The following is a 19471-nucleotide window of genomic DNA, read 5'->3' as shown; positions in this document are numbered from 1 at the left end:
AATCAGTAAATAAAATATATTACTTAGGTTTAATGTCCATGGTGTATTATGCATTTCAAATTATTGAATAAAACTGATTAAAAACTACCCACGCCTGTTAGTGAGGGGCGTAGAGCGTGTGGGTGACCTGGAGCGGGGGTGTTTGCGTGTGGGGTGACGACTCTCAGCTACGCTGCCTCAGTGCGTCGCGACGCCCCGGAACGTTCACACCTAGCACCCGCGAATGTGATGTCGGAACAGAAGTAACGTGAACTATTATACTGCTTCTTTGAATTTCATTTGTAATCCCTATTTATAAAGTTAATCTTGAAATTGAAGTTATCATAATTTCTTTACTATACGTCTTTCTTAGTGTGATGTAACTAAAGAAGAAGATGCCTTTTCGCCGCGTATTCCAAATATTATTTAATGGATTAGAACGATGAACATTATTAATTAAACTTAGTAGAATAGTCCAGTTATTTCAGCAAAGAACGTAAGTATATTAGTTATATACACGTGGTAAATGTATCAGTAACAAACTACTGTACACGAAACAGTAAATAGTTCGGATGTTCTGAATACACTGTTTTATTGGCTGAGCCTTGTAAAAGGCTATCACTAAAGTGGCTGAACACATTTCACTCCTATCTGTTTGTTCGCAAGATACATCGTAAACGAGCTAACGTTGACTTTTATATATAAAACTTTAACTTTTCTAATGGAGCATTTCAATCCACAGGATTTTGCAGAGCGTTGTGAAAATATTTTGTACTAGTTTATTGGCTAACGTTGATGGTCACGAGAAATCACAATATTATAACCTTGTTCAGTACTGAGTACAAACATATGACATTTTAACACGTGACATAGTAACACGTATAGCCATAGAGTTGTTTTTTTGCGTGCAACTCCAACGAAACCTATTACTCAAAAAGTGGTATGGGATAATCTTTCCTTATAAATAGAGAATACTAACATATGTATATGGCATAGCTTAAAACATTTAAGGTTATGTTCAAATCTTTTAAGTTTTTCTCAAACGATTTAGCTTATATCTGCCTATGCTGTGTAGTTTGGTTATATAGAAATGTTTTAGAATAACTCATGTTATTTTATGGTTATTTTAATTACGTATTATTTATATAAGTGAAACCAATAATTTTATTTACTTCAATAACATATCATTAATAATTAAATATTATGATCATTATAAACCAATACCAATGCTGAGTTACAAAAACTATTATAAGCTCATAGTTTACAGCAGAAAAATATAGTAAAACGGCAAATTATTTTTGCTTTATGATGGAATGAAACTTAGCATTATCATTCTATATGAACTGATTCGTGCAGTTTATTTAATTAACTTCACATAGAATTCATTTCGCCAGTATTGGATACATTCATTGTGTAGTCACTTTTCTTCATCCAATGTCATAAATAAAACTCTAAAAATAAAATTTTAAGTATCTGTAAATCATTTGATGTGTTCTCTTGTTATTTTTAATTACTTGTACATTAACTTCCTTCAACTATTAAAAAACAAAAACCTAATACTATTTTGAGACTTATAATATACTTTTTAAAGGATTTTTCTTTTATTTATATCTTAATAACATACTTTTGCATAAACAGTTACAAAGCATTATCTCTTGCAGTTTAAAGACATGTAAATTTTAAGCTAAAAGGAAAACAAACATACTAATAAAAGTGAGTTGAAAACAGTATATTTTTAGGACTTGTATTCTTTGTTTTATTGTCCATAAATTACTTGTTAGATATATGCTTATATAGTTGTGGGCTTCTTTAATCGATCTACTTTTATTCTATATTTATCTTAAATATATTTGTCATAACTTCACAAATGGTTTTAAATAGGGATTACAAATATCGAATGCATAATTACATCTTAGTTGAATCTCTGGAAAAATAACACATTTTACTAATATAAGTCATAAATTTATGTGACATCTTATCCAAAATTGGGATGAAAATAGAAATCATATCAAATTGGAACTAAGTTTAAGGAACAATAGGGTTTTAAAATTAGTACATTATAAATATGCTAACCTAAAATATTTCAACGCTACTATAATACCTTCACCTTTCCCCTGGTACCAATAAGCGATATTAATAAAGTTATGCAAAGTCCCTCATGGGCCCAGTTCAGTAAAGTTATAATTCAATAACGGTTCTCACCTGAATATTTCGGGCCTACAACTTTGATAATATTATAGAAGTTAAACTTTATATAGTTATAGTACAACCATTATATTGCCATACAAAAATAAAAGGAAACTTTTTGAAAAAAAACCACATAGTAATGATTTTTAAAATTTGTTAAACATTTTTAATAAAAATTACAATTTCTAAATAAACTAAAAGATACTAAATTAGTTTAAAACTTAATAGTTATCTATAAAATTATCAGTTTACTCACCTAATTCAATATAAATGACCTATTACATATGAATATACATATATAGGGTGTAAAAAAGTTCAGCATTGGCTTGATATTGACTACAGGTACAGAAATAAAACTTGGTACTTCGTTATTGAACCTATAAATTTACTTTTGAAGTAACTGCCAGGTTTTTCTAATGTCAGGCGCATGGCCCGCAAGGAGTCAGAAAGAAATCTGAAATAAGAGCACAGGTTAATTATATCAAACTAAAAGTCTTTATTAGTAGAGTAAAAATCCAAAAATCCGACCTCAAAAATTCAACTCTTTAAAAATATACGCTGGTTTATATATTGAAATATCTATAATGTAGGTCTTGTTCTAAATGATTTATTACTCTTATCTTGGCTCAAGTTGTGAAAGTTAAGCCTAGAAATGAATACTTGACTTAAGAAATAGTTTATCAGCTACTTAGTCACTCTTCACATCCAATGAAGTATGGTCTATAACATTTAAAGTAAGCGTAACTAAAGATTTAAATAATTATAAAGGGGTTGCTTAGCAGAGAATTATGATAAAGGGAAAATCCTAGTATTAGTTATTATAATTGACACTTCTTTTATTTAGGTTTAGCTTTGGACTTAACTTGATGTGCAATAAACTTACAATGCACTTTAATACAATGTACATTTTTAGCTAGGCCTACGTTAAATTTGCATTTTTTTTAAAACTATACTGGTGTTTGTGTTATTTGACTAAAACAATTGTAACAGGTCATCATTATATTTAAAACTTTCCTCTTTTGTATTAATACCTAGGTGCGAGATTCGGTATCTATAGCTTTACTAGTTCTAGAGATTTTTAGATGAAGTAATTATGTTGATAATAGCGTTGTCTAAACAATACTTATATTTTTCTCTCGGTTATAAAAGGAAGCGCGGCACCATGGAGTTATGTGATCTATATTTATATTCATGTTAGATCTACGTAGTTTAGACATCGAACACTCGTGTGCTATGGAAACCTCCAAATACTCGATAGTAGAAGGGTATGCAAATATTTAATATAAATATTATTTTCTTAAACTTCGATGTTTGCCTACTTTTTACGCATCACAACAAGCATGACATCAGAAAGTATTTGAGGACTAAATATACTATCATTATTTGATCCTTTCTTTGAAGTTTATTTTTGACAATAGAGGGAGTGTGAGGGAAGTAATGTTTTCGGACATCAGCCATCATTCATTAATACAAGAAATGAGTAAAACTGATTAAAAAATATATTAACCTAGACTGCAGTTTTGTGGAAGGTTAGTTATCCACCTGAGGAATAAACCGGTTTGCAGGTCTTGAAATATATTTTTTACTGATTTCTTGTATCACTGAACTATGACATCTCTAGAAATCCGATTTTTGCTATTTATCCAATAATAGGGTAATACGTAGATCGAGTATCTAATATAAACTATTAAGCGGTCGATGGCCTTGTTTGTTACCAGAAATATTCAAACTAAGCTAAATGAATCGGATATTATAGACGTTGTACTTGTACGTATATAAACATTACTCTTTCGGAAACTACGATATCCTATAAGTTGAAAAATTGCCTGTCCTCTCACAAACAGATCCAGAATCTCTAATGATATTCTATTCCATATCTCTTAAAAGTATCCAGTAAAATATGGCCGCAATAGTTTTTAGATAAGACTTTCAGCTCCAATTAAAAAAATCTCCCATCTTTAGCACAAAATAATTTTGAAACATGATATCTTTCAAACGTAAAATTTTAAAAAATTATTAGCTACAAGACCGTTTTACTCCGATATAAGCCAGAAGTAATAAATTTTCGTCGAAGGAAATAATTCAAGAAAATTAAGAAACTCAGTATAAGATCTGTGTTAGTATATCTTGGTAAAAATTGCCACAAAATTAACAAATCATTCCATGAACAAGGATATCACTTAGCTGTAAAAACTTCTAATAACCTCGATATTCTCCAATCTAGATATATATCAAAACTAGCGTCTATGAATATAGATTTCTTCCTTAAAAAAAACATGTATCTATCGAATTTTAGAAAAACCAGTTTCTATGTGAATGTTGAGTTTACTCCACCCCACCTTCATTTTAGTGTAGTGCATGACGCTGTCACTAAACATTACTCTTGTAATCTGGAGTTATGTTCTTCTAAGGATATAAAAATATCGACGACGAAGAATCTCGAAACGAACTCTTTTTATAGTTTCGACACCAGAGACATGTAGTCTACCAAATATACTTTAATCTAGGTGAAGAGACTTTCTAACCGTCTCATCAGGTGCATCTGATTACAGAACGATGTTATAGTTACAATTTGTAAGCATTGTGGAGCAAACGCGTTTTATACACATATCGTAGCTATGGTGCGAAGGGTTCATTCAATGTGAATTTTAAGTTTGCTCCAGTTTGCCTGCTCCAAGATCTGAAGCTTTCACAAATATGACTCCTGAAATCTCAAAATTCACAGGTACAAGATAATATACATATAAACATAGGTCTGAGAAGCCCACTTCAATCATAAAGTGTTTGGCGTTGCAACTTTCTTGTAAAGTTCGTTGTGAAAATTGCTATAGGAACTACCATTTTGAAAAAGGTTACATGATGCACGTAAAACAGACAAAATTATAACGGTCAGTTCAACCTTTTCAGTTCAGGTCAAAGTGCCAAGACCCCTCTTCAGTCTTGTGTCACTGGCACGGCTCAATAATACACGGCTACAGAAGATAGCATTCGCTTTTTGTTAATATAGCGATGAAATTCAATGATTTATGTAGCCGTGGTTAATGAAACCTATTTTCCTGTCAGTATTTTACTCTAATAAACAAAAATGGATGAGAGGTAATTAAATAATTTGCAATACCTTAATTTACCTAGAATTTCGTGTAATAGTAGAAACAGCGATGTATTTACTGTGCTATATTGAGTTTATAGTTTATTGAGTAGATTATTTTTATCTATATTTTGATATAATATTTAAGGAATCTTTTCGTCAGGTAATTGGATACGTATAGTTCGCTATGTGGGGTGGGTAGATACTCTGCAACTAAAGTGCTAATCAAAGACATTTGCTGCATTAGTATTTAATTTTTACAGGTAGTTTTTATTCTCTTACGGGAATAACCAGTACATTTCAGATTACTGTTGGATTACGTAAGTATGCAAGTTCCAAAAGAATTAGAATGTAGTGTTGACTCGTTTTAAAAGTTGTTAATCGGAGGGACTTAGGAATTTTTATTTATCTATCGTGTTGAATTATTAATTATTTGATTTTAATTAAACAAGTTTTTACAAAGTCATGTCTGGAAAGAATATTGTATCCTGAGTATTAATATTTTCAATTTATAAATGTTTATTATTATGTTAATGACTATTGCTTGGTAAAAATTTGATTTTTCACCAAATTTTTGTTATAATCAAATGATTTTCATGTATATAATTTATTTTAATGTTTTTATCTGCAATGACTGTGTTAAAACTGAGTATAAATACATTATAATTTTTTAAAGCCGCATATCTCTATATAGAGGCAAATTTTAGAGCTAAACTAGTGAATAAAGACGTCAAAGTACCAACGGGCGATGTCTTTGTAACAGAACAATCGCTTTGTATTAGTTTATTTCACTCTAAAATAATGAAGGAAGAATTATGGTAAATTTTGTATTAAAAACACCCATTTTTCGGGATTATTGTGTAAATCTAAAAATTAAAGTAGGGAAAAAGTATGTGAGAATATGACTCCAGTATTATTCTATAAGACATAGTAATCGCATAAATTGCGTACACACTGCGGTATCCAAACCGAATGGTTCTAATTAAATAATCAAGTTTTACTGGATTGTCTAAGTTACAACAATTATTGCGTTTTTGTGCTAAATTCTGGGTTTGATCTATATCATTAAAACTGAAGGTATCGCATCTGTGGGTAAACATAGATATAATATTGCAAATATTATGTTTATCAACTCAGCAGTACAATTTGAAAGCAAAACACAGACTGACCATGTACAGTTTACTAAAAATCTAGATATAAAAGATATTATGATCTGTAAATACAGGCTGTTGTCCTCGGAGAGGCAGAAAATATAACAAATTCAAAAGCTGATTAATGATTTTTGGAGGGAGGGAGAGTGATGACAGTGTATGGTAGAAATTCAAATCATAGCACTTCGGGGCAATTTTCTTTCTTCCTATCGGGTATGTCTGGCATATTTCCATTTGGAATTAAACTAAAATTAAAATATAAATTCTTATAAAGTGAAGAAACAAAATGTTAAACCAAAAAGAAAAAAAAAACTATAACTGGAGTCACACTGGCGTGAAGCGACTGATGGACAAAGCAAGCGTGACCTGTGTCCGGCAGTGCACTAGTTGTAGAACGAAACTCACAGGTTACCAGTTCGCAACTGAACGGCGTGTTCCATTGTCCATTGTCATTAAATCACATTAGAAACCCAACAGTTGAAATATAAAGCAAAATAATTTTATTTCTCTATCGCGAGCTATGGGGTATGAAGAATAGTCACGCAATATTTGGCTTGGGTATTGAATTTTTTATCGGAGTAGTTTTAAAATCGAGGGGCAATATATTATTCTAAAATGTACTGTACATGAATGAAGTAGAGAATGTTTTCTATAAAAGAAGAACAAATGTGGACATTGAATCACTAGATACTAATTGTTCGTTAAGGTTACTAAGTACTATAACGTTGAGGATTTGACAACATTTAATTAATTTCTTCTTTTTAGCTTCATTTATGTTAAACCAACATACAATACAACATACAACAAAGATCACTCAAAGGAATTTGGCTGAGTGTAAGTGATCTTTTTCTACAAACAATGTGGGTAACCATAATGACAAGGAAATAATTACTGGATAAATAAGTTTATAAACAAACTGAAAAGGTTATTATTATCTGGTGAAAATGAGGTTAGTACCTAAACTTCCATGCTAGAGGGGGAGGGTTATAATTTAGAGTATTACACTTTTAATGGGATAGCAATCCAATTGTCTGCTGTGTTCATTAAGCCTCCTTAATCGTTGTCTTGTTCGTAAGTTCAATTTCAATTCGCCTTAGATTCTTCTGTCGTCTCCTTAGAGTCATATCCAATGTTATTTTAGTTTATAAACAGTTTATAATTTGTAATATGAAATAATAAATAATGTATTTTTGGTATTTTTAGCTAAAGATTTATATTTTTTAATTTTTATACAAGAATATTGTATTATTTTTAAATAAGGACATCATTTGAGGGGCTGGAATGTCTGTCCGTCTGCCTATCCATCCACACGATATTATTTTGGAACGTACTGCAATATATATTTCAAATTTTGAAATGAAGCTTCATGTATATTGAATAAAGCTCTCTTGTATATAGTGCAGATTTAAAACAAGAGGTAGAGTTATTTCATTTTTACTCATATGCAGATGATTAACAAATTTTGATTATTAAAAATTCCTTATTTGGTGTATTCTAGTCTTAACTCTGGAGAGCCTATACATCTGGCTGACAAATTTAAATTGATCTCTGAAACAAGCGCAAAAGATACAAGAATGGCCTCATCAATTCTTCTTATTCTCCGCCATCGAACCTCAACTTACAAAAAATCATTTGTCGTTACTGCTTGTCGAGCATGGAATTCCCTTTATAACCATATTAAGTCAATAGGGTGTCGAAACCGGTTTGAAGCCTTACTGAAAGCTAAATTGCTAGAAACGGTGTCAGCGATGGGTTAGTTGGGGTAGGTCTTAGTGGTCTCAAGGACAGATAGGGTGCTAGTGAATGTGTGTATAAATTTATTGTATGAATGTATGTGTACTAAATTCTTAAAGAGACATTTATTATATAATTTTGTTTTATTTTAAATGTAGTAGTTTTATTTGACTTAAGTACTATACTGTTATATTAGGGTTAATTGTAAGACGGGGCCTTATGGCCCTAAACTCGCCCTTTTTATATATGATAGAAATAAAGACATTTTAATTTTAATTTGATGTCTTACAACCCATTGGAGAGGGCTGAGTATGTGCAAAACATCAATTTGGACCTGGAGAGGGTGAAGTCATGTCGGACGATCACGGGCTTCTACTTAGCTCGAAAAAAGTTTCTGTTTATAACTCCATTAATGAGATCGTCAATTCCGATGGCAAACCTTTTGGTTATGCACAGTTCTCGAAATATATTTGGAGTCACATTGGATTTCTATCTTGATTAAATGTAAAATCTATATGTAAAAGCGTCATGATCAAGCTCAAACCCTATATAGATGTTTAAAAATACTGCTAGTGTCTTCTAAGTCGAGAATTTTCCACTCAACAATTTGTCTTACTACGTAATATGCTCTTACGTCTTTCGTTCGATGTCCTCCTCGGGAAAATGTAATAGTTTTCACTAGATTGCAAAGAGAGCTCTAAAATTTAGGTTATCAGTGAATTTAGGTTCTAAGGTATTATCGAATAAAGATTGCCATGACTTAGAAACAGTTCAAAACATCTACAAAGTTCTTTATATAGACAATCCAGAAAATTTCGGGCATGAAATAAACACTCGCAGTACTCGAAAGGGCGGCCTACTTCATTTACCAAGGGTCCGCCTTGAAATCGGAAAGAAAGCTTTCAAATACATTGGACCTGAAATATACAATGATATACAAGGAGGAAGAATCCTTTGAAGAGCCTTAGTTTCCGTTTGTTTAAAATTCATGTCAAAGATATTTTTATATCTAAGGTATAACCTAAATGTGTGTATAAATACAAACTGTATGTGTGTGTGTGTGTGTGTACACCATGAGACTTTTATTTCTTCACAGACAAGAATAATATCTATGATGGCAATCTCTTTTGACTATGAGAACAGGTCAACTTTACAATTAAATGAGAAATATACCTGAAAGTTTACCGTAGCTCCTAATGGACTCTTAGTGTGTTGTACTCTTACTTTGTATATAATTATTGTTTTTAATCAAGAGTAAAGCCGTTGACCACAAAAGTATATTTGAACTAAACTGTAATTGAACCTTTTATGACTGTTATTTAGATTTTCTAAATAGCTTGCGGAAAGTTGTATGTGGCTTAATTAAACAAAATATAAAACCATTTTCTTTTACTTTTACTTTGAATGGTACTGATGTCCATAAATCAAATGATAATTGCATTAAATAAGTATGAGATATTTTGTACTCCAGATATGTTTAAATAAGGAATGCTATACAATATGTCTTCTTGGATTCAAACAGAAACAATGATGACTAGTTATTTCAATGTATACTCCTATTACTTGGTTAAGAACATAAGTTAAACAGTTTTATGTATACTATGAATTACCAAAGATTGAGGATTTAACTTATGTTAGGTTATCAGGTCGGGGTTTGTGAGGACGAGAGAAAGCTAACGACAAAGAATTCGTACAGACAAACCTGTATATCAATTTCATGGACGATTTTCCTGTAATTTCACCGATATGCTGCCACAATTTTTTAATGGTTTAATTTTACTTTTACCATATTTTTCTGTGGCTGATTTTAATAGGTTACTTACAATATTAAATATTAATATACTTTTTGGTAAATAAATTAACGATTCACGGTTTAAAGGCTGACATTTATCTCGTTTGTTCAGTTTATTGTTTTTACAAACTGATATAATTAGTCCTGGAATAATCCAAGAATTTAATTTTATCTTTTAATTATAAAAATATACGTTTAGAGGAGTCTTTCATACTGTCAACAATTTGTGTATTAGGCGTTATTATATAATTCCGTCCAACTAATTGTTTCATTCCAGTTGTATCTAAGTATTTGAGTTTTATTACAGATTTATGAAATACATATATATTCTTACTGGATCTGCTGTAATTATATGCTCTGTATTTTGAGCGTCTAAATTGTGATGCAGAGAATTGTCATTGCAGAGAGCTGCATGTGCCGTGGCGCGAGTAGGTCTGTCTACACAAGCCACAAACCCTGCAGAGAATAGAACGTCAGATAATGCCAGTCGCCACCGAACTCGCGCTATCCAGTATACAACATCTGACGTCCCTCACAGTTCAGTACGCACGGTCACTGACTCGACTGTTAAAGTATCTCTCTAAGTCGCTGATAAACAGTTTAAGCACTCCGTCGTTTGATGGACTTTCATAAACTGCTAGGACTGTAAACTGTTCATCGCCGTTTTTTACATTCAGCCCAATTCGTGTCGCGCCGTGAAAATTTACTTTACCCACACTAATACTAAACAACTTGTTGACATAGCTATAGCTCCATCGTTCGGATTTCCCCTAGATTATTAAAAAAATCAAAGCCTTCAAGTTAAAACATTTCATATTCTTTTTCTTGAAACCAAGTTTTTGCTATTATTACTGGTATTAAGTCAAAACTTACTTTAGTTCTATTTAGTTTAACTACTAGCTCAACAAAACTTTTACTTTAGCTCCTGATGTTTATACGCATGAAAGGTATATTTATGCTTGAGAGATTAGTTCTGTCAACTTCACTTACTTATATGCAATCTATGTAAAATTATGTAGCATTGAACCGCTTGTCTTATAACGATAAGTTAAATATAAATTAACAGACTTATTTTATTATTACATGATATGAAATTCTGTACCGTAACATAATTTCATCACAGTGTTACTTAAGATTATAAACTGGATAAACTCGAACACAAACTAAATCAGTAACTTTATAGTGATTTGGTTGTTATTTGCATAAACAGGTGCTTCCTCAATGTTTTCGGTCTGCAAATTCAAAGCAACTGCTTAAAATTGTTCTGTTAAACTTCTGTCCAACATCTATTCATAATGGGTACAACTTAATGCAAATATACGGATAATCCACACATTCTTGAACAGACTCTACTGAAATCAATAGGAATTACTGTTTGGGCAGCTGTCAGTTTTAATGTGGTGCTTAGGTCATTTCAGACAGTACAATGACTGGAAATAGGTATGAACAGGTTTTAAATGAACAAGTGTTGCCTCATTTTACAGTTCCAGAAATTGCTCAAGCAATCTTCCAACAAGAGTGTGCTTCCCCTCATTTCGCAATCCTGTCAAGCAATTACTAAATGACAACATTCATGGTATTAGATTGGTCGTGGAAGGGATATTTAGACTGGCCACCCTGATCACCAGATTTAATAGTGCGTGTGATTTCTTTTTACAGGGTTACTTAAATGAACAAGTTTATATTCGTAGATTTAATAATGATGAGGAATTAAAACAATTAATTGAAGAGGAACCTTCTGGATACAGCAGAATTATTTGTAAGAGCTTAAGATTCGCTGTTATAAGTGTGTCGCTGTGGATGGATTACAGTTTGAATAGTTGTAGACGGTAGTTGTAGGTTTTTTTTATAGGCTATGTTCTAATTTTCTGATTAAGATGCTTTATTTCTCTAAAATATTACAATAAATTATTTTAAAAATCCAAAATACAGTTTTTTTCTGTTTATAAAGTATAGTGTTTCAATATGTGACCATGTTTTTTCTACAATTGTTAGGGAGCTTTAATTTTCACTGAATATGTTTTAAACCTACTTTATTCATTGTGTAGAGTTCGAAAATTTTCTGTGCGGAAATGGGCAAGTAATATAAAATCTAACGCTCAACCTTCTTCGTGGGACACTTGTTATATAATTAATAGGCATCCTAACAACTCTTTATTATTTTATTATTGTTATGGATTATTCAGAATAAAAATAAAACTTTTTTTATTTTTAAATATCGCTGCATTTCCTCGTTTGAATATTTTGTTAGTGTATATAAAAATTAAAACGAGTCTGGATGCGTATGGATAATACAGGAAAACATTATTCCCATCTTATAAAGATAAACGTATGTATGATAAATAATAACTGTGTAAAACTTCATTAGGTTACTTTTGGGAAAAGGCCAAGGAAATTATACTAAAACCGGCTCTTTGGTATTTCCGGCGACCCTAAACACATTCATTACTTATTGATTACAATTGCTTTCTCAAACGATGTAAATTTTATTTAAGCTCGGGTTCTTCCCCTAACCCCATTATCAAATATTGTAGACAGATACAAGTCTAGCTTCGTTAATTAGTGTATAATATAATTCACGAATAAATCCCGAATTTTATATAAATCAAATAAAAATATATTTATTCTCTCTATTTACTATATTTAAAATATACTTATACCTTTAATACAATGAATAGAGATCTGAATTTCTCATTACATGAAAATTGAGATATTTTCTCTCCATTTCACGGATTACTTTCAAAGTAAAAATTACAAAGATGCTTTGTTTGGTACTTTGTTGTCGGCAAGGAAAAAATAAAAATGTATACATTTTTTATTCATTCTTTAGACTGGTAGTAGAATACGTCATAGATTTCATACCTTATCAATACATGTAATAAATGTCAGATGCTCACATCTACCTGTGAGGGGGGTAGAGCGCATGGGTCAGCCGGTACAGCGTGTGGGATGCGCAACAGCGCCGACTCGATTCTCAGCTACGCTCCTCAGTGCGTCGCGACGCCCGGGCACGTTCACACCTTGTACTCCGCGAGTGTGACGTCAGAACAGAAGCTACGTGGCAATGTTATACTGTATAAGATTTACGTGATTTGTGCACTTAATTTTAAACATTATTTATTCATGTAGTTTTGTTACTATCATGGATTTTGTTTGCAGGATGTACAATATTAACAAATTATGGGCCATTGTCAATTAAAGATATTAGTTTGGATTAAAAAGTGTTCTAATTAATTATTGACTCAGAGTGGTGATTTTATTCAGCTTAATGTGTTTAATTTAATAAATTAGGAAATACAGGTAAACCAATAAAAAGCGTAAGTATGTATTTGGTTAGTAATACATCTTCATTCCTGTTTACAATGTGGTAAATTTGTTTTAACAAATTAAAAAAGATAATTATTTTACAAAACACCCTGTAAAATTATATTTAAATGACAAGCATAAGTTATTTACCACATGAGACCATATATGTATTCAACACTACATATACAGTATTGGGAAGTGTGTTCTTTTGAAATTTGCGAGTGAAAATTTGTACGTATATTTTATAAAAGTTTAAATTTTTAGCTTAAATGAATTGCACTGACATATATCGTTTGTATTCTTTCATCATCTCTTAGGTAAATAAACCAACAGCGTACTTTTAAATTCTTTTTATTTACCTTTCATATGATAAACAAAGAGTTTTGTTATTCCCATTAAAAGCTTAATCTGTGAAAAACCCAAAATTAATATTGTATACCTAATTTAAATTAGATTGTGTACTAAATATCAGTTTCAATACTAAGTTTCAAAATATTTACAACAAAAATAATTTTTAAAATTATATATTTAATATCTTGACATGTTCTACACCTGTATCAATGCAAAATTAAAATGTCACAATAAAATATTGTAAAAACATATAAAATAATATAAACAGGCAACTTACTGATTTGTATTACATTTGGTAAAAAAAGAAGACATTCATAATTATCGCAATTTGATTGACTTACATTACAAATTATTGTATAAATTTATTACTTAATCATATAATTTTCATCCAGTACTAATAATTAAAAATAATAATAATTAAAAGTTATGTACGAGTATTTTGCTATGTTGTTATGGTCTGATACAATTTCTTCTCATTTTAGTTTTGAACCCAGTAACCCAACCTTATTTTTATTTGAAATATTTTATTAATGCCAATTTTACATTACTAATAGTATGTTTTAATATTTATATTTTAATGATACACAGTAAGATACTTATGCAACCACATTTTGAACAAGATTTACATTTGAAAATCTAATATTGGATCATTTACAGTAAAAATGCAAATATAAAGTCCGGCTCTACCCTTATTAAAAGAAGAGCTTGTATTATTGCTTTGAGATGTTTTGTTGCCTTTGTTTGTTTTATTGACAAACTACTACTTCAGTATTGCACACCGGATGACATTGCTGCCACACATATTTCTGTAGTAACGCATTTACATTTAATGCCAATCTGTGAAATTGAATGAATCCTCGATAAAATTGTGTTTTTATCCCAAATGCGTATATAATAACATTAGTTAGACAAAGTGATATAAATGTATTGTCCTTGTATGTTTTTCCGTTATACTTTAATGTTTTATGTACGTTAGAAATTTAAACGATTCATTATGATATTTTATGGACTAAAATATTTTTTGGTCTATATAAATTTTTTTTTAACTACAAAAATATGATATGAGGTAGTAAATTAAAAGTTACATAATATGGGGATAGAAATAATATGTGGATATATAAAAAATTGAAAAAGTAATATGAATGTACGCTGATATATCGTATTATAACGCAATATCTTTTAAATAAACTATATTGTTATAATACTACAGTAAATACTACATGTGGTAATTGTGTCTTGTATTTTATATTCAAAATATGTCTAGAATTCTTGATTGTATATAATTGTTATTTAGGATTTAGATAATATTGGGTTATATAATTATTTATATATATATATATATATATATATATATATATATATATATATATATATATATACTAAATAAATATATAAATGATATTTAATTGTACCTGAATTTACTAGGTAATGATTTTAAAACTAGTATGTTCTCATATACGTTTTGGATGGTAACTTTATATGTTAACAGATACCTAAGGACTTGCAATATTCATTACTTGTATATCGTTAGATGCAAAGGTTTCAGATTGAATGGATAAATATTAATTTCTCCAGAAGTATCTACTAGTTCGCAAACATATTAAATCCAGAAAACAGCATATACAACAATTTGCAATAGCAGAACATTTTTGGATTAGGTTAAGTAAATAAGAAAAAAATTAAATAATTTTACAAAACAAATAACTTAAAAATCCATTCATCCGTAGGTATAAGAAAACATTTACAGTAAGAAAAGTCACAAAGAAGACAGCAGATGATTAAAACCTGCCAGCCGTTCGGATAGCTTATGGGTTAAGCTTTATACCATTACGATGCAGTTTTACTTTCCAGTAGCCCATATAAACAAACGCTTTACTGGCTCTACCAATTTACTGGGAAAAATCAATTTCAACAGGGCGGTCAAAAATTTTAATTTTTAAAATCAATTAGCAATTTCATGATCTGTCCATGTTGTAGTTTATATTATAAAGTAACAGGTTTTAGTATGCAAATGTTCAACCACATTTTAAATTACTTGGATTTGGATATTAACAAATTACGAGTAAACTGCGTTAATAATTATTTATAAACTATAAAAACGCTTGCTAAAGCTTACCATTTTTCAAAACTTTTTACAAAACAAATATTTTTTTTATTTTGAGAGCATTGCATTTTGTAACGCTATTAAATTAACAGTGTACAGACGTTTTGGGGATATTAAAAATTTAGTGAATCTGACTCTTTCAAGATTTTTGTAACTATTTTATGTGTTTGACCTAGAAGTGCCGAAAAATAAAACCTTAGAATGTAATGATAACACTTATCATTGTAATTTAGGTAATAACTAGTTTAAATGTACGTATATGTATTCTTATTATTTTCAAGTAAAGTTTATTTAATTTATAAGTTTGAAACAAAACTCTTTTATACAGGCAACACAATTTAAAGTGGTAAACTTAAAATGAGTTGAAGAGAAAAAAATGTGTTGGTATTTAAGACTAAAACAATAAAACAGTCGTCGTAACTAATACATTAATCAGTCTTCTCACGAAAGATCAAAACCAGGCTTTAGTGTTGATTGTATAATAAAAAATACAGCAAAGGAAATATCCATTCCCACACTTTAGTACACTTCGATAGGTTCAGTAAGCTTGCTGATTTGTAGTTTGAAAGTATAATGAGTACTCAGTGCGCTCTTTATAACCGAACAAGTGAACCGGTAACATTATAATTCTGTTTCTTAGTTTTAAAGTTAGACGTTCATTTTTATAGCACTTTAAATGCTTGGTTATGTATGTAAACGATGAATCTGTCTCTTTGTAACTCTTAGTAAGGTTTTATCACACGAAGAAAAACAGTTGTTAGTATTTTGCTATAGAGGTGTTTTTCTGTGTACTACTTAACCGTTTTTACAATAATTTCTTTTAATAAATGATCACATTAATAATTAATATTCGTTGTAAATGTCACCGACATCTGTCGTAACTCAAATTTTCATTGTATAAACACATAAACTGGTTTTTTGATTATACAATGAGAAATGCATCCTAAGAAATGAATCTATCATCAAACGCTCTAGTTGTGGCAGAGGCCAAAATGGGGTGCTTGACCGCTGGAAACCTAAATAATAGTTTTATCTCTGTGAGGTAAATAGATAAGTAGACTGAAACTTTCAGGATCTGTATGTCGTTAGCTGGCGCTGATTTAACGTAGTAATTATAAACGTGTCTGACGATTAGTTTAAGAGAGTTAGGGCTAGAACAAAATATTATCTGCAAAATAATGATCATTTCATATTTTTTTAAACCTTTTGATGCCTTCCCTTTTCGACCCCTAACTAACTCTGCGGATCTATTAATTTCAGGAAAGAAACGATTGTGTACTTGTATTATATTGAAAATTGGCTCTCGGCTCCTAGACTCTATATATATAACAGAATTCAACATTTTGGAAGTTTCACCAAGATTACTAAAAGGTCGACATAATTCACTAGTGATATTTTAGGTTTTATATTATAATAGACACGGCCATTGAATACTTTGTGGCAAGTTTTTATAACAGTAGTTCTGAGCTAATAGTTCAATATACATTTTTATTAAACTATTAACGTTTAATCTAAGTTGCAATAGATGCCAAAAAAACAAAAAAGTAGATGCCTTGCTCTCTCAATTAATATTTTACTTCATCTCACAAAATATCATCGTAGATTTTACTCCTTGTATATAATGTAAAGTATGTAAAACCTGTGTATAACAGGTTACTTTGAGAAATGCAATAATGTACTGGTGAAATCATTGCAAATATAAAGTATACCTCACGATCAGTGAAATGAAAAGTACCGGCGATGGTGGTGAATTAATGAATTGCTCTTATGGCAGGCTTGTATCAACACACTGCATAAGGAACGAACCTATTTTACGGCAATTTAATATAGTGGTAAATAAGTTTACTGAAAGTAAAAGTAAAAAAAATCCAAATTGTGTCACGATATATGCATTCTACATCGAAGAAAATAATTCTGGATTGAGATTTCTGAATTTAATGGTTTTAGAACAGTAAATGTGCAATTCAGAATATTTGAGACCCTTAACCGCAACATCCAGAGACCATTTCTGTAATGACGCGTGTAATTACTGAAGCGAAAAGAGGTATAGTTAAGATCTGAAACTGTGTCATTCTGGAAACTTCTTTCGTAAGTGTTATGTAACACTCAGTAGAACTTTAAAAGGATAGAATATTATTGTTATTTTAATATATGTCATTATAGAAATAGTAATAAATGCTATTATTTTTACGCAAAATCATAAAGTGTTAATATACGAGGTGTGTTTAAAGCACAATATTTACTGAGCAATCTGTTTGAAATAGGTTACATACAATTTTTATTTATGAATAACTTTTCCTTAATATTTATAATCGTTTTATTAGTTTTGAGTATATAAACTTGTAATTGTGCTTCTATGTAGATAAAATAGCGTACAAAGCATATTTGCAAGTTTTTATTTACGGCGATAATAAAGTGTTCAGTAAGCAATTAGCAAACTAATGGGTGCGTTAAATCATATTTCTTACTATTGAGAGGAAAAAATTTAATCTTTTTCTGTATTTACCCTCGACCCCAGTTTTCTATAGACAAATAAATGGTGCAAGACTCATAATTTATAAAGTCAGAGTAAATAATTTACTTTTTATTATTTTACCGAACTTAAGGACTGGAAATTAATATTTGTATTCAACTAGAGTAATTTGTGTTTGTAAAAAACGGCAGAAAACATATGGGTTAAAATAATTAAGATAAAATAATTTATACATTTCAAAAATATAACACATTAAATAATTTATCACAAACGAAAATTGTGTCTTTTTAAAATAGTGTATTTATATAAATTATCGATATTTAATGAAGGCACAGCTACGAATAATATAATAAGAAATCTTATAAATTTACTTGCATGAAGTATTACAAGAAATCACTATCCTGAACCTAGTTTATTTTCACTAATAATTAATTGAACAAGTAGTAAAAAGAAAATTACCTCTCTGCATACGCATAACAATTTCACAATATTTTTTGGTAATGTTTGGTTTGCCATGTTTATTATGATTTTATGCTCCAATCGATGTCCACAACGACGAAAAATCTTCACTGAAGGATTCAACATAATTTTTAGTGTGGGATTTATGTTCTACTGCTAATTTTATATACAAAACAAGCTGTTCTAAAGAATTTTTTTATATAACAAAGTTTGTAACATTTATTTCTTGACAAGCGATGTAGGGGCAAGAAAACAGTTTTTCGTGAATATAGAAGTTTTAGTTCGTTTTAATTTTTCAATGTAAGAGCATAACCAATCTCCTTGTTTATTTAATTTAAATTAAAAATTTTAAGTGTTTATATCTTACTGGTTATTAGTTAATATCTTAAGCGATTATTCTCAAGGATTTTAATTAACATGTCACAATTTGAATATCCTATGATATTTCTTGAGTATAAGAAAATCTCCTGAAATAAGTTTTAGTAGCAGGCGGTGTGTATCAGTATAGTGAATATACGTAGTATAGTGGTACTTATCAAGAAGTAATGAAAAGACAGTTACAACATACTATAAAATACGCTGCCGAGTAATGACTTTAGGTTTATTGTAATAATCACATAGGTAATATTCCAGTAATGAACCAGCTTGCAATACTGCACGGCCATGAAATTTATGAATTCAGTACTAGCGTTTGACTTTGAACAAAGTTCAATGATGAGGGGCCGGTAAAACATCTTATGGATTAAAATTGATTAATATTGAATGTGTCAGAAACAAATAGCCTCAAATAGTAATTTAGGTAGCCAGTATATCTTTTAGTTAGCACAATGCGAGAAAAATTTCAAAA

Source organism: Homalodisca vitripennis, chromosome 3 (genome assembly GCF_021130785.1).
Source record: "Homalodisca vitripennis isolate AUS2020 chromosome 3, UT_GWSS_2.1, whole genome shotgun sequence".
Taxonomy (NCBI): domain Eukaryota; kingdom Metazoa; phylum Arthropoda; class Insecta; order Hemiptera; family Cicadellidae; genus Homalodisca; species Homalodisca vitripennis.
Note: the sequence above shows the minus strand (reverse complement) of the source record.